Raw genomic sequence first — 16832 nt, forward strand, 5'->3', positions numbered from 1 at the left:
ATGACCACGAGAAGGCGCGTGTGAAACCGTGGTGTTGATGAGAAGCGCTTCCCGTGGGCAGCGCGTGCGAAGGGACACACCTGTAGTGCTGCACTGCCGATCCCGGCAGCATTGCATGTGTAGCGTGCGTTGGAAAATGTGGCCCGACTATTACTAACTGAATGAACAAGCGTGGTGTGAGCGCGCACAAACAAACAGGAATAGATCACACTGAACGACTGCAGACAACGACTGTCAAAACGCTGGCAGCGAGCGTATATACGCTGCAGCGGGCGAAGGTACGTGCGCTCTATCGCTTCAACAGCAACTGAGCGGCGAATGCACGGCACATACAGGTCAGAGCCGTGTGGAGATAAGAGACGGTGCGGACGAGCGACGAGCGCGGTTGTTGGCAGCGTAGAAGTGCGCCCCCCCCCCCCCCCCCCCGCGCGCTCCCTCCGGCGCTGGCTTCCCGCTTCCTTGCTTGCGCGTGGGTGATTGAGTGCGTTCGCTCTCCGTGATAGCGCGCGTCCCCGCACGCTTCCGCTCGGGCATACGGCGCGCGGCGAAGATTTTATCTATAGGGAACCTCACGGCGACGGCGACGACGACGGCAGAAATCCGGTAGAAGTGTCCATATAATTGCTATCGCAATAAAACGTTTTTATTGCGATAGCAATTATATGGACACTTCAACGGGATTTCTGCCGTCGCCGTCGTCGTCGCCGTCGCCGTCACCGTCAGGTTCCGTATAGATTCCAAGGGCGATAAAATCGTCGCCGCGCGCCGTACGAGTAAAAGCGCGCGGGGGACGCGCGCTATCACGGAGAGCCAACAGAGCCAACGCACGGCGGAAAGCAAACGCGATTGTCGCCCAAAAGGCCGAGGGGGTATGGAGGGGAGGGAGGCGGGGCGACGCTGTACTACGGCACCAAATGCTTATCTTGCAACCCAGCGCAAGGAGAACTCGCCAAGCAATCTCCCACGCGAAAGCAAAAAAAAAAAAAAAAAAGCGGGGAGGCAGCGCGGGAGGGACGGGGGGAGCAGCTTCTACTCTGCCAACAAATACGCTTGCACTGGCTGTGGTGGCCGTCGCCCGCACCGTCTCTTTATCTCCACCACGGCCGGGCTCGGATCGCGCGCGCACTCACTTCTTAAGAAGCGAGCGAGCGCGCACGCCAGTCGAGCCCGGCCGTGTCTCCACACGGCTCTGACCTTTATGCGCTGTCCATTCGCCGCTCAGTTTCCGTTGAAGCGATAGACCGCACGATTCTTCGCCCGCTGCAGCGGCCGCGCCAGCGTTTTGACAGTCGTTGTCTGCGGTCATTCAGTGTGATCTATTCATGTTTGCTTGTGCGCGATGACACCACGCTTGTCAATTCAGTTAGAAAGCGAATGTGTCCAAGTTTATGCGGCCGATAAAACTACTCTACTATCCCTACTCCGAATAGCTCTCTACCAATTTGCATATCGCAATTGATGCTTCGGCTTTCGGGCGAAACTGCGACATTTTGTATTAAAGCGATACACAGTTACATGCATTCAACGAAAATAAAATTTCTAATCAATTTTATAAACGCATGGTGAGAAAACAACTCTATTTTTCTTGATCATCATGAATAAATACCTTTTTTCAGCGTCGACCGTAAGAGCGCCCACCGATAGCGGCGGGTGTTGACGCCGCTATCACTTGCAATGCAATGCAGCTCTTGAAGTGGGCAGAAAGGGGCGCTCGTAAAGTTCACCTGTTAGAATACGCCCCCCTCACATGTTGTGTTGCTTTGCTTCTCGACGTTTTTCTGAATTTGGTGACGCGTGTATCTTCATTGTTCCTTAACCTGTTCAGTCAAAAGTAGCGAGTTGCGACCGCCAGATAATTCTTTACTTTAGTTGTTTTCGTGGGGCAGCGCTGGCCGACGGGCTTAGCGTCCGACGAAAGGACGAGCACTCTACGCCCAAAGCGTTCGTCGGCCTCCAAACAAAGTATGTTCTGCGCAAGGGTGCGGTTTCGACACCTGTATGGCTGAACTTTTCCTGCATCGGTTTCCGCGCTGAAAGCTCGAAACGCCCATCACGTCGAATAGTGGGGCATTTGAATACACAGCTCTAATGGCAGACTCCCGAAAACAAATTTCGCGCCTTTGAGAACAAAATGACGTCACTTCTGTTTTTAACGGATATGGCGTCACATTATTTTTTCTTCCGCCGGAAGTGTTCTCTCCTCAAACAGATGGCGCTAAGTCCCATGAACCGCCGATGAACTGCCATGTTTTGAACGTATGGGCTTCTATGGAAGCTTCGCTACCAGGTGTATTTACCTTGGACCACACCCATCGCACATTGAACAAATGGCTTTTGGCGCACGGAGCGACAGACGTAGGACCACTCAACGACTGTCGCAGGCCTTCATGGATACTACGCTGCTGTCGCTGAAACGTGGAGTCATACAGTTGAGAGGGACCTTTTCGGTGCACTCCAGTGCACAAGTGAATCATTTTGGTATAGTGTTCAAATTGTGAATCTAAATTTGAAGCATGAGTTACCCCGTGCGTTCGAAACCTATGTGCCGATATTTAAGTTATAGTCTTTCTTGAAACTGACGACATGAGCCAACTGATGAGTCATTTTGCGAAATATCATAGGTAATTTATCAGTATCAATGTTGAACCACTGTCGCTTTGGAGAGTTCACACTGTCCAGTGACCAGTGTTTTCTCGCTGCGCGCTGAGTCTTCTAGCGCAAACGTTGGAAGGGCATTTTCAAAGCTGAAAATCATCAATCGAAAGAAGCGTGCTCCCATCAGTGACAGCAACCTTTAAGGTTGTAATACGCACAAACGTAGGTATTTTGTATTCAAGTATTTGTGCGTGTGTGTATATGTGTTTGTGCGTTCAAACCTTCCACACAACAAAACTACGCTTCGTGTGTTCTGATAACGCAAATTTACCTCCGCAAAATAACGCAAAATTCACCTCCGAATTTCGGAGAATGGGGGATTTACGAGAATTAAACTCCGATAAGCTCCGAATTTCAAGAAAATAAACTCCGAAAACACGGAGCCCTAGTCAGGGGCTACAACGTGCACTTTCGTTTATCAAAGTGATATTTCTGTACCTCGTATGTCTTGCGATTTTGTAAACACTGTGACGCGATTGCGTACGATCAAGGCCACCTCGAGTGGCCTCGAGTGGCCTTGAACATAGCAGCCCAATGAGCGATCTGTTAGGCCACCATCGTGTGCAGGATGCTCCGGTTCCAAAGCCGCTGTTTGAAACATTTCGTGTGAGCTCGATGTGCCTGTTTTTTCGCATCATTCCCTCATACCAGCTAATTTTTTGACGCCAGACGGCACTGCCTCCCGCATCGGCCTATATGTTAACGCGATAGCGTTAAGAGGTCCGTGTCGCAGAAAATCCGGTGTCAATGTCGCGTCGCCGTGGATGTCGGCGTCCGCGGTAGAGATAGAGAGATTCAACTGTAATGGTGCCAGCAATTCACGAGGTCGGACGCGGCCTCCCTCCGCCTAGCAGACGGCCGAGATCCCCTGGGTCTCAGCGGCTGCCTCGGCTAGCTGGACGGCCCAGACCTGGTCTTGCTGGTCTGAGCTGAGCAGCAGGGTCTCCCACTGCTGCCGGTTTTGATTTTTGCGGCCCTCGAAAGGAGCCGCCTTCGAGAAAGTTATCCCTTAGACCCCGACCACGCAGGCCCTCCGCGTGGTGCAACATGTTAGTGAACAAAAATTGAATTTCTCACAGTGAAATTCGTCAGAAAAATTGTCAAGTACGTCTTAACCACAACCAACGGACATCGGGGCGTCAGACTGTTATATGAATGTACGAGAAAACATAATTCTGTTACGCGGAAACTCAAAGACAAACCCCATTTACCAGCATTTCTACCCAAGGAGGTTGAAAAAAAAAAGAAAACAACCTCCTTGATTCTACGATACCAACAGCGGCGCGCTTGGGTGTGCTACTTGCGAAAATCTTATCCAGATGGCGCTCGCATCCTCGGCAGGTCAAATTAGGAGTTGGCCTGCCAAATGCGCTTTGGACATGTGCGCGCGTCGGGGCAATAGCAAACAATTAATTAAATAATAAAACAAGATCCTAGAACATTTTAATATAAGACGACTTATATTGCCCTTGGAGAAGCGCCTTCCCAGCAATGCATTTCTGTTTAAAAGTGAAGCCGACTTAAAGGGGATCGGTGTAAGCTTGGTCTTTGTAAGCTGGCTTTCCCATGTTCTATTTTGCAGTGAAACCGACTCAAAGGAAAATGAGATGCGGACGGGTCGCGATAACGCTATCGCGTTCCACTTTCAAAGCGAAGCTTAAGCATCCTCCAATTTTTTATACTACACTGCCTTCGGGATCGGCCTGCTATTTTGGTCAGACAGATACATAGAAAGGTTGTGATGGCCGCGTATAAAAAAATCGCATTAAATAGCCGATACATAGAGTACCTATATTATGTAATGAATGGATGAATGGAAAAACTTTATTATTGTCCATTGGGTCGCGCTAGTTTCCTAGCCCGAAGCGAGCCGCTCCCACGTTGGGACCGAAAGGCCTAGCCCATCGGCCGCTTCGCGGGCCCGTTGGCCGGCCCATAGCTGTTCGTCTAATGTGAGACTGCGTAGAGCTGCGTCCCACTGATCTTCAGTATTGTCCTTGTCGCTGCATAACGCGGAGCAACGCGAGATCATATGACTAAGATCTATGGTGTCGTTACATTTATTGCATATTGTAGGAGTAGAGATCTCCGGATAGATCTTGTTGATTAATAGCGGGTTCGGATAAGTTCTTGCATGTAAGAGCCTTAGCGTAATGGCCTGATCTCTATTTAGTTTACTGTGTGGAGAGAGGAAGACCCTGCGTTCTAGGTGGAAGTGCTTGGTTAGCTCGTTGAACGTGAGGAGCTGGTCCTTGTAATCAGGAACCTCAGCATCTTCTTGCCTTGTGACTGCACGGTTGGCAAGTCCTCGAGCAGCATTGTGGGAAGATTCGTTAAGGTTCACGGGAGCACCGTTGATTTCTCCCATATGAGCAGGAAACCGGATGATCGTGAGGGGTTTGACGACCTTTCCGTCGAGAATTGACAGGACCTGTCTAGAGATGACTCCTTCGGCAAATGATCTGATGACTTAAAAATTGTTTACTAGGCTCCCTATATTTCTCGATGATCATCCCATGATGACGATATGGCAATATGATCTTAGGTCTGTACTTTGAACCCAAAGTACATTACTTCACCAAAACAAATTAATTTTAACAAATATTGATGCGAGAAAGCTTACATTGGGCATAGACAGATTTTTAAAAGCAATCGATAGAATAGCTCACGAAACATCGTTGGAAAAATTAACTTGCTATAGCATTTGAGTCATTTTCGTATCTTTAATTAAGCGTTACTTAACTGATCAACTTCATTAAGTGTCCGTAAAACGTGAATTGTGGATATTCAGACAAGTTCGGCACACCTGCCTGCAGGAAGGATATTTGGTCCGCTTTTATGTTTTATCTTTAATAACGACATCGTAAGCGCCATTGATTAAGAATATGCAATGTATGCCGATGATACGAGTTTATAAACTGCGCAAGAAAACTAACACACAAGAAGGAAAACACACACGACACCACGAGCGCAGTGGTGTCGTGTGTGTTTTCCTTCTTGTGTGTTCGTTTTCTTGCGCAGTTTATAAACTTCTAAAAGCTATGAACCAACTAGCCCACCAGAACGTCCTACCGATGATACGAGTCTATATTTATCAGGAATAAAAGTAGAAAGCATCACAGGCTACTCATATGGCACATTAGACAAAATATACCGTGGGACTGTGAGGAATTATTTACACAATATTTGTCTAAGGTATGTCGCCACCTTTTTGGAAATCTTATATTTTGACCCTAAACTGATTCCTCTGTGTCTGCCTTCAGAAGGATTGTTTAAACAGACCCTTGAAGTGTGTTTCGTAAAACATTTAAACTGATTACAACCTAATTAAGCAAATTACCCAAACTATGCCCACACGCCGCACGAAAATAAAACGGCTTGGCCGCAATGTAGGTGTCTACGTAAGCTGTGCAATTAACAAGGATCTTTGCGCGATCATCAGTATTAAGTATATTACAGCCGAAAAACCAAAAATTGTGTATTTTCAGGTGGTCGTATTTCAATTGAAATTCTATAACATCAAAAGTTACTCATGGTCAAGAAAGAAGCGTGGGAAGTTTTATTGATAAATATTGGTTTATCGAAAAGGTACGAGCTTTTTCCCAACAAAAATTAACTCAAAATTAAGTTTCGAGAAAAACAAGAATTAAGTTTTCTTCATATACATCATATATACTTCATATACATCAACAGAAGGTTGTGGGACGCTAAAACCCACCAGGCTCATAGGTGGGTCCCTTCTCATTTTACAGCTCACCGTTTTTTTGGGAGAGGGGCTTGTTTTTTGTTGACTGTCGACTGACGATTGGCATTCTCACGCGTGATCGGTCGCTGCTGAGGGAAGCTAATGTAGTGTAATACTTATCATAGATATTGTACCATCTATGATAGCTAGCGAACAGATAGCTTTCAAAAAGGCAGAACAACACGCGGGAGCAGTATACATAACACGATGCGAAGTCGCGTGCCCTATGTGGCAATTTCTGCAATATTAATGAAAAACGGTAACGATATTTGAGTAACGATAACGCATTTGAGCACAACGATAAGTTTGTTTTAATGATCGAAATGTAGGTTTCGTTTTCAGAAAATGCCAGTTTCGGGTTCAGAGAAGTCTCCCGGCAGTTATAAGAACAACATAACTTTTGAACAAAACCGGATCGAGACGTAATTTTTTCTGCACCACAATTCTGAATGTCTGCAGATTCTTATGAAATCTTATGAAAAATTATGAAAAAACTAAATTCGTATTTGCTGGAAAAAAATCATTTTAAAGGGTGGCGAGATACTTAAAAGAAAAATGAGGCATTTTTCGCGCCATACTAATTGGATTTTTTTCACTGACTAAATCTTAACAAAGTTAATATTAACCTTTCATCGTATTACAAAAACATTGATGTTTTTTTTGTCCTGAACACACGTCATAGAAACACCATATTGAATATATTAGTAGCAAACTTTGTAAAGTCTTGGGCCTGTTGAGAACGTACCAGTCAATATTGCCTAGTGCACTTAAAGTAATGCTATACAATGCTCTTTTTCGTTCCCATTTACGTTAGTGTGTTTGGTGCGGGCTATAGGAACTACGAAATCGTTGAAATGATTCGAGGTTTTGCAAAAGAAAAAATAAATTGCATTGCGTTCTGTTGCTGGTTTACCGTACGCTGCACACACATTTGACTGTGTTTGAGAAAGTTAAACACAAAAAATTGCAACTGCTTAGAAGTACTAGCTTTCCATTGGTTTTAGGTACGAAGTTATCGAAAAGCACAAGCATATATGAAGCTTAGCTAATTCAAAACCAAATCCGAGCTCCTGTTGAACAATACAAACTAACTACTGGAAAATTACACGACCCCGAATGACTTACAATATCCAGCTACTGGTGTACGTATTCCGTTTTCGACGACCCCGAACGAATTACGACGCACGACAAAATTCCACGATACCGAACGAATTACGATTTCTAGCTGCTGGTGTATTCTGTCATCCGTATTCCGCCTTTCGTTTTAGCAGGTTTAAGTTAACTAACGCTTCGTTTCATGCTTCATCAAGAAACGAAATATTAAAAGCATTAACTTTTCTGTATATTGTAGAGAAATGGGTGTTTGTAATGTATCTGTCTCATATTTCGTAGTAATTTCTATTGCAGATATTTGTAGAACTTAGTAGTGGTAGATGCTTATGCTGTCTTTTTTCATTAAACATGTTACGTATAAACTCCTTCACCATTACTTGCTGCTGTCCTTGTGTTTTAAAGGGGTGGTGAGGCCAGTCAAGCTGCCTTAATGCAGCTTTTTCCCCCGCTATCCGGACTAGTCGTGTGCAATTTCGGCATGTACCGATGTGGTAAAACAAAATAAACTTGAAACATGAAATATCATCGACATTGACAGGAACCACGCTTTTCCTTCACTTTTCGCCGGTGAACTCTAATGTACCATTATATTCCGGGAGAACCCATCTCACAAGGAATGCCGACGTTAATGCAATTAGCATTGAAGAACCGTAGAGGCGCACCGTATCGCCATCGTAGAGGCGCGCCATGTATCAGGCGTTTGCGTTGCCGGCCACCTGTCTCGCGTTTTTCACTGGACGTGCTGCACCCTCTAACGGCTCCGCCACGAAGTTCGCGCGTGGCGCGTACAATAAAAGTTAGCATCAAAGAGGTTCATTGAACAGCGGCACGCACCCAGTGTTCCATATTCAATGATCCAAGTCGGCCCTACCAGTGATATTAAACCATGTTCCCCAGCAACATAGCCAAACAGTCCACCCATATAACCATAGATTGGACCGTGCGCTGCCCAGTGAGCCCCACTTCTCGCTTTCGTGGCAGCCGCAGGCAGACTGTATCAACTACGTCAAATCCGACAGAACACATGCCACGATGAGGTCGACGTTGAATGCGATTACCATTGAAGCAATGTAGTGACAGATCGCATCACCAAAGCTGAAACGTGCATAAAGCCCGGATCCTCCCTTGCGCTTCTTACGGCACAAGCTTCCATTCCATCCATGCGACTCCGCCTTGCCTCAGACAAATTTAAAGGGTAATTATTGTGATTGTAGAGAGGCACACACGGAGTGGCACATACCTAGTTACCCAAGTTAGCGCCTAATGGTCTCATTGAAGACCCGCAGACGCCAGCTGGCACATACCCACTAATGTTTATACTAGTCCAATAAAATTTAATAAACCTAGTAAAAACATATGCTGAAATAAATAGTTATTGAAAATTTTTGAAAAAAAATTATAAGCATTACTTGAAGGGGCAGTACAGCGATTATTGAGTGCACTTCACCGGACAAGCTCTGGTGGAATGTTGAACACAATGTTCAGTTGCTGCACTGGCGCTTCCTTAAACTGGGGAGATACCCAACGGAAAATACACCGAAGCGTATCCTCAATTGCTTACCCATCATGCACTTGCTACCGCGCGGGCTAGTTCAGCAGAGACGCGTTCGTTATGAAGCGCGCCTTCGGTGGAAGGAAGCAAGTGCTTCCAGACATGGTATTGCACAGGGCATGGCATGGACTGCCACAGCGGGCATCAGCACTTCCTCTGGTGAGCCACGTGATTGTGTTACTTTATTAGAATGCTTGCTTTTTTGCTCTCAGTTCACTGCCAAAATTACCATGCTTATCAAAGACCGTGTACCGAGTAGGGGGCAGAAAGCCTTCATTTACTTCCACATAGTTTGAATTCATTTTTTTTTATTTCTTCCACATTAATAAGAAAACACCGATGCTCCACAGATCGTATTCATTGGTGGCTATTCATTCGCACTGACAGTCTCTGACGCGGTGCTGGCATGTTGCCTAGCATCAGAGAGCCGTTGGATCAAATTCTGCAGGCGCTGCGCGCATGCTTTCTCCAGCGCCAATTTGTGTTGTCGCTAGGAGCAGAGTAGCTGCGAAACAATACAGGAATGTGAAGGTGGGCCTGGGAAATAAGACTCGTCACGTGTTTCTCTGTGCCTTTGATAAGCGCTACCGGTCACTGGCGCTAACAGACTCTTTTCAGTGTCTACTTTGGAGACGCACCAGGTGATATTCTAACTATGTACAAAAGTGAAATCCCACATTAATAATTATGCGTGTAGTTTATAAATGAATAAAATTATCGATTTTGCACGCACATAATCGTGGTGTGAAACCCAAAGATTAGTACCGGGTTCAATGAACATGTGGGGCACGGTCATAGCAGAACACCGGCAGTTGTCACGGGTTCTATTTGCGTAGGTCTGGTATGGCTTCCATGTATACTCCTGCTTTTGGGTTTATGGTACACCGCTTCATACAATTTTTTGTTATTCCGTAAGAGGCCAATGCCGATTTATATCGCACTATTACTAAGCAAGTTCTTTAGGTTGCGTGAAAGGATGGAATCCCCTTGTGGGGTGCAGAATCTCACCAATCGCTACAGCTGCGCTGACCAGGAGTCCGAAAATGCGGGTCATGCTGGCGATTGCTGTAGAAACGAGAATAACTACCGAATTATCTGGAAAATTTAAATCTTTTCCTTCACAATATAAGTAGGCAATCACTTCTGCGCAATTTTCTCGTGTGAAATGGGAAGCGTAAGTTAATGGCAACTACAAAGGCTGCTGCTGAACACAAGTGCTTTATGCATACTTTTCAGAAGCGCAAACGCGTCTATTGCTTCTTCACAAACATTTCAAAACACGACATGCCCCGTTTTATTATATTTGCAATGATGGTGCTTCTTTCGCAAGTAGTTTTTAACACTTGCCTGTCTACGCGATTTAATTAGATTTTTCGCCGAAGACGCCCCTTTTCTTGTAAAAAGTTAATGGATATACTTTTTTACTATAACGGTGGTATGTCTGCTGAAGGTATGTTCGTCCAACTGAAAGCGTTATTTTGTGTATTTCCTCGCTCTTACGGTGCAAGTGAGTTATTTGCCCGGTAACTTACCAAAACACAATCTCTGTACACACATGATTATAACCTCTGAAAAGTAGAATCTCATATGCAGTCCGTCGGATTAGGTTTATTCTAAACGCAGCATGTTGTCATAAAACATTACCAGAACTTGACAATGGCCTATGATATGTAAAATAATTCAAAGCAAGTGATTTTACTCAGTCTACCATTGCCTTTAGAATAATCTTGATGTTCCGAACAAGCCGCTAAGATTAGAGATGAAATATTGCTATGAAATATTACTTCATCACCCCACCTAGTTTTATGACGTCCTCGACTTAGATTTAAGTGCAACTTAAACAACCCCAGGAGGTCAAAATTAATGCGGAGTCCACTACTACGGCTTCCCTCAGAATTCGATTATGGTTTTCGCATGTACAGCCCCCTAATTCAACTAAAGTTGAACAGTTCTGCCCCGATGCGATGTGCAGTGTGAGGTAATGACAATAATAACCTTCTCTCATGTTATGAACAATCACCAACTGCAGCGCCTGAAACAAACACGTCTCGCTGTTTGTTCGGTGTACTACGCAGGTAAACACCAGTGGTGCACGCAAGGTAACGTTTAACACCAACTCACCACTCTCGTATTGGAGTAAACGCTGAAGCAAATAAAAATTCGCCGTCAACACCAGCGCTAATTATAGTACAACAAAGCAAACAGCAAAGAATGCATCGCTTACATCGATTTCCACAGTGCGGGCATCCGCGTAATTTTTTTTCCTGTATGAATGATCATTCGAGTATTAGGAAAGCCTTCTTATGCGACGAGTGAGGCACCTTATTTTCTTAAATGAGGCCCAGAATCTCACCAATCAGGACTGCTGCGCTGACCAGAAGTGCGGTAAGGGAGTACAATTTGGCGATTGCTGCACAGACCAGAATAATTGCCAAGTCCAGTTCAAATCTTCTTGATTATAACCCTTTTTGAATTGACCGACATTCAGTACAGGTCCTAAGAACAAAGGAGGCAGCAGATTAGAAGTATTTTCTTTGCACTTAGCCCAATTGCGAACTGATTTTTCATCTGACGAAAAATTTTCCAAGAAATAGCCGTGTCTCTACACTTCTCCCCCGGGCAGCGCCACATCAACAGTTGCCTAAATTTTCTTCTTCTCGATATGGCATTATTACTCGCGCATCTGAGGACATTTACTCCGACAGTTACCCAAGCACACAGTATGAGACTTAGTGTCCATAATCTTGCGCTGCTGCCGATGCTACACAAATTAAAGGATAATGACCCAGAAAAGCAATTATTGCCTGACGCCCCGCTCTGCAGCTCAGATGATAGAATCTAATCTGCGGAAGCCGTAAGAAACAAAAGACGGGATAAAATAAATAATACGCCCCTTCTCTCCAGTTCTACATAACCGGGAGGCGCCGCCTTCACAGACGCAGATGACATGAACTGGAGTCGACTTTGAACGAATGACAGACAATTGAGCTATTTGGTAGGGTTTGATGCTGTAAAATAGGTAGGCGTGCAGACAAGGGGACAAGTAGAGTCAAATTTTCCCTGTTGTTCGTTTCCTTCTACTTGTTTCTATGTCTGTCTCCCTACCTTTTTCTAATAAGACATTGAAGTATATTTTTCTTCTTATTCCTCTCGGACACTATCCGCTCGTGCTCTTCTGCGAAGGTTTACCTTAAACAATATTAGGTGAAAGACTGCGGAGTCGGCCACATGTAATATCGTGTCGCTGCTTCAAATTAGAGGTCAAATTTCAACTTTTCATTTCGTTATCACAACAAATAATCTGTGCACAAAATCGGCGATGTATGTATACAGATCTGTACATATATATCCGTTCGTCGTGGTAAGCCCTATCCCTGTGAACACGAATTTCTGTAGAATATGAGAGCCGTGTGCGTACATTAGTGCCTAAGCTTACCTGCTACACATCGGCCGCTCCAAGAAAGAAAGCGACTGCATGGAAATAGGCACGTTAGAATACTGTAGAGTCGACATTAGTTCTTGGCAACACGCAGAAGGTTTAAGTATCAGAAATTAACACATGAGGTGGCAATATGCCTAAGGTAGTAGAAAATTCACCTGCTTCTCTCGTGGTTCTCTAACCTTAGCGTCTCTAGTGTCGTCACTTATTCGTGAAAGAAAATCGGTAACATTTAGGTTGTTGGGCCGATCACAAGAGCTACTTCGAGAAGTACTGCAAATAAGTGTGTCCAGTACTGCATGATTATCAGCCCATATGCCCACGTCAGAACGACTGGATTCTACCGGTACTAGCATATGGGGCATAAGCTTTGAAATTAACGTAGAAGTTTGCGTAGTTAAGGCCCACGCCGCGAAAGATGGCACGAAAAATGATAGGCGTAACATTACGCTACAGGAGGAAGACAACCCCGTGGATTAGAAAGCGAACGGGGATTGTCGATATTCTGGTTCTCATTCACAGAACGCAGTGAGGCTCGACAGACCATGTAATGCGTAGGGCAAATAAGCGGTGGTTTATTAAAGTTACGTAATGCGTGCCGAGTCGAGCATGACAGATAATTAGGTGGCATGAAGAAGGGATAAAAATTTACCGGCATACTATGGTGCAGCTGGCGTGAGAAACGGGCAAATAAAAATCGATGAGAGAAGCTAGGACACGAGCCACACTCTATAGAGAGACGCTGGGTGAGGGAATTGAAATGAAGATCCTCTCGCGTTGCTGCACATCGTATAGGGGCACTTTGAAAACAGATCAACGCTCACGAGATCGATATCCTACCGCACATTGTAAAGAGGGGGAAGATATAGAATGTTTCCGTTGCTAGCTAAGTCACTAATGAGGACCGTCTCAGTGTTGCAAATAATATCCTGGCAGTAATGTACGCCGTGCCTTTTCCATTAGCGGTCGAATGAAATCAAGAAAATAAGGTACGAGGTGTATCATGTTTGCTCATTGCTGAAACGCTTGCAATGGCACTCAAGTTCTCTCTTTCTTTTTGAGTGACCATGACCAGCGCCGGCGGGGACTGCTTTTCGCGCTAAGTTTGTGTCATTGTTTCTTTAGTTTATTACGTTCTAAGTATTTCTCAAGGCCTTCACAAGGATGTCACTTATGCTTTATGGAGGTCAATAAAACCTGGCGGAAAGTGAAGTACAAATGATCAATAAATACGGTAAAAGGCACGAATGTGATACAAAGAGCATCACGATACAGTAAGCCCAGAAGACTGCATAAGCGTCATGTTAACGGATAACCTATAACACAATGGCATATGTTTTTAAGGACAGGTCACCAGATTACAGGCAGCTGGTTATCCTAGTAACGTTCTGGTCATTGCAGCCCAAAAGGTTCTAAAAAGAATAAAAGGAAGATGCGCTACTCATGATTTTATAAGACGGCGGCCAAATTTCGCGGTTGTGCCCTTTTACACGCGTTCTTGCATAGGATAAAAAATGTGTGCGCAAACTTAATGTTCATGTGCTTTTTTTCCTCCAGCAATATACTGCAGCGGCTTTGCAACTGTAAGTGACACGAACACAGCAAAGAAGGGAGCTCCTTTGAAAGAAGATTGCGGTGTTAATCATGGTAATTGCTATGTCAGTTGTCGAAGCAATGTTGTCTACTATATTTTGTTGTCCTGCAACAATGCATACATTGGGCAGACTGGGCGCTACTTGAATGTGCGCCTGTTCCAACACCTCATTGCGCTAACGGCTGCTCAGCGTTTGCGTTCGTCTGCTCATTGCGAGAAATGTGGGTGCCTTGCGGAACTCTCGCGCACTTCGGTGCTGTATGGCAATGAGAACTCACCAACTAGGGAGGTAGCTGAAGCTTCTTTTATAAGAAAAAAAAAACAGTGACACTTGTGTGAGTTCACCTTCGATACCACTGTTAGAGCATAAATTTCTTCCGGATGGCACATGTTTTTAGTGTTTCCCTTTTGTTTCCCCCTTTCTTCGTGTTTTCTCGCGTATTTATTCCTTGTGTGAGAAAAAATTTGTTCCTTTCTGTGCTCGTTGTGTCTGGTTCTTCGTCGTGCGTGTTCGCGGTTCCAAACAAGCACCAACAGTAAACGTAATGTACGGCGAGCGGAGAAAGTTCCTGATAACACAGGCAAAAACAAATGAAGGAATGGTTAAGCTAAAGTACGTAAAACGAACGTCGATAATAATAAAACGCAGCGATGACAAGAAAAAAAAGAAAACAAGGAAGATATAAAAATACCGATACTTCAGTTCTACGATTCGTGTCAATGACCCTGGCTTGCAGCAGAACACGGCTGGTTCCTTTTGGAAGCAGCCAACAGTTACACTTACCTCTTGTTATTTTTACGCGGTAACCAAGTCAGCCACTTGATAGAGACTTCAATATCTTTCGGCAGAGCGCAACTTCGCTTGCGCAACAAAAAGATGAGAGACAGTGGAACCACTGGTCAAGGCGTTTGCACGGATGCGCTTTCTCCTGCATTTCACGGCCACTTGTCTGTTTGTTGCCCTAAAGAAGTTGGCATGACGAGTGTTAGGTGCGTGCGTAGAAGGCGTACAGTTATTTCTGAAGTGTTACTAGTAGAATATTAATACTTTCTTTTTTTTTTGCGATGAACAAAAGCACTCGTCCTTGCGTTGACATCTGTGCGCTGCAATAATTTCAGTCATACTTCGTGTGTACCACGCGTCCCATTTGGTCGTCATATCTTTTACTGACCGCAGATTTTATGTTTTGCTTTCGGCCATTTTCAACACTCCATTCGCATCACAGAGGATGTTTGGTTACACTCTAAGGAACACTCCCTATCCAGTTTAACGGCGATTTGCTGGCCCACATCATCTGCGTCTTTCCGATTTGTATACACCTGAATTTAAAAAAAAAAGCATGCGCGCATGAATAAACATTACGAGTAGAGCTACCATGTAAGACAAGGTGATATTTTTGAATAAGTGTAATTAACGCGAGATTGGTGCGCCACACGCAGGCACCAATCGCTAGACTAAGTGAACAATAATCCCGCACACACGCTTTTTCGACCGCACTAGCTTTTCTGTGCGATTTCGGGGTGTTGCAGGGGGGCGCAGGAGGAAAATGCAAACTGCTTGTGCGCAGAACCTCAAACGGTATGCTCACAAATTCGATCGCTGCGTCATGCTAAAGGTTTGCCACAGGCACTTCTACGCACATTGATGGTGCGAACGCGGTTCTGTATGCTAAGAAGCTTACGGCTGGGACCAGTGACGGCGCACCACGTCGCCAGAGCAGGACGACCTAAAGCTGGTGTGACGACCCAAAGGTGACCAAGAGCAGGACGACCTAAAGCTGGTGTGACGACCCAAAGGTGACGACCCAAAGGTGACCCAGTGGTGACGACCCAAAGCTAACTTTGATAAGTTAGAGTGTGCACCAGCTAGTGCACCCGCTAGTCACGCGCGCAGCTGTCAATACATTACAATATAAGTGTGCTATTGCATACTTAGAAAACTAATGATGCAATGTTCTGGCCGACTTTTTTTTTGTCGGCACCAACGTGCAGCCTTGCAGTGCATTCGACCAAGGGTACCATGCCGCGGCTCATATTCAACGCGACTGTGCCTGACAACAAACGCAAGGCAAACGATAGTTTACTGAAACGTGAAGACCTGGTCGAAGAAGTCATCGGTGATGCGCGTACATCCACGGAAGCATAATCAGTACCGGTAACAGCTTCTTAGGACCAGCGACATATGCTGATGATCCAAAAGACGGTATACTTGCCGCTGACGACGTCCGGTTGGCGAAGCCGAGGCTAATGTAACTGTGACATTAGTACACTATAATAATGGTAGGCACAGACATCGGTAAAGATTGTGACAGGTTGCGGGTGTCCCGTATACAAGCGCAATGTGGAGGTTGGCGGTTCGGCTTCTACCAGCGGCAACTTATCCTTTCGTCAACTTTCATTTACCTTTTATTTATAATTTTCTGCAATTCAATTTACAACCACAGCAAATTTTCCCGATGCTTTCCTTGGCTTCATTGTCGGTAGGCTTTGTATAGTAATGATTAAGAAAAGTAGAGCCCCTCGGTCTCCCTTCCTCTCGTTCATATATATAGCGGCCATTCTTCTCGAAACTTGCTGATGCGGTAGTAAATGAGGTGACAGAGTCGAAGGAATCGGTGAAGACTGCTGCTTATTGCGATATTCATTATATGAGAACTCAAGGCCCACTTCTTCCGTCACTGCCATCGTCGGCGTGACGTTCCGTATGAAGTCAAAGGGCGATAGCATCGTCACC

Source organism: Dermacentor silvarum, chromosome 5 (assembly GCF_013339745.2).
Source record: "Dermacentor silvarum isolate Dsil-2018 chromosome 5, BIME_Dsil_1.4, whole genome shotgun sequence".
Classification (NCBI taxonomy): domain Eukaryota; kingdom Metazoa; phylum Arthropoda; class Arachnida; order Ixodida; family Ixodidae; genus Dermacentor; species Dermacentor silvarum.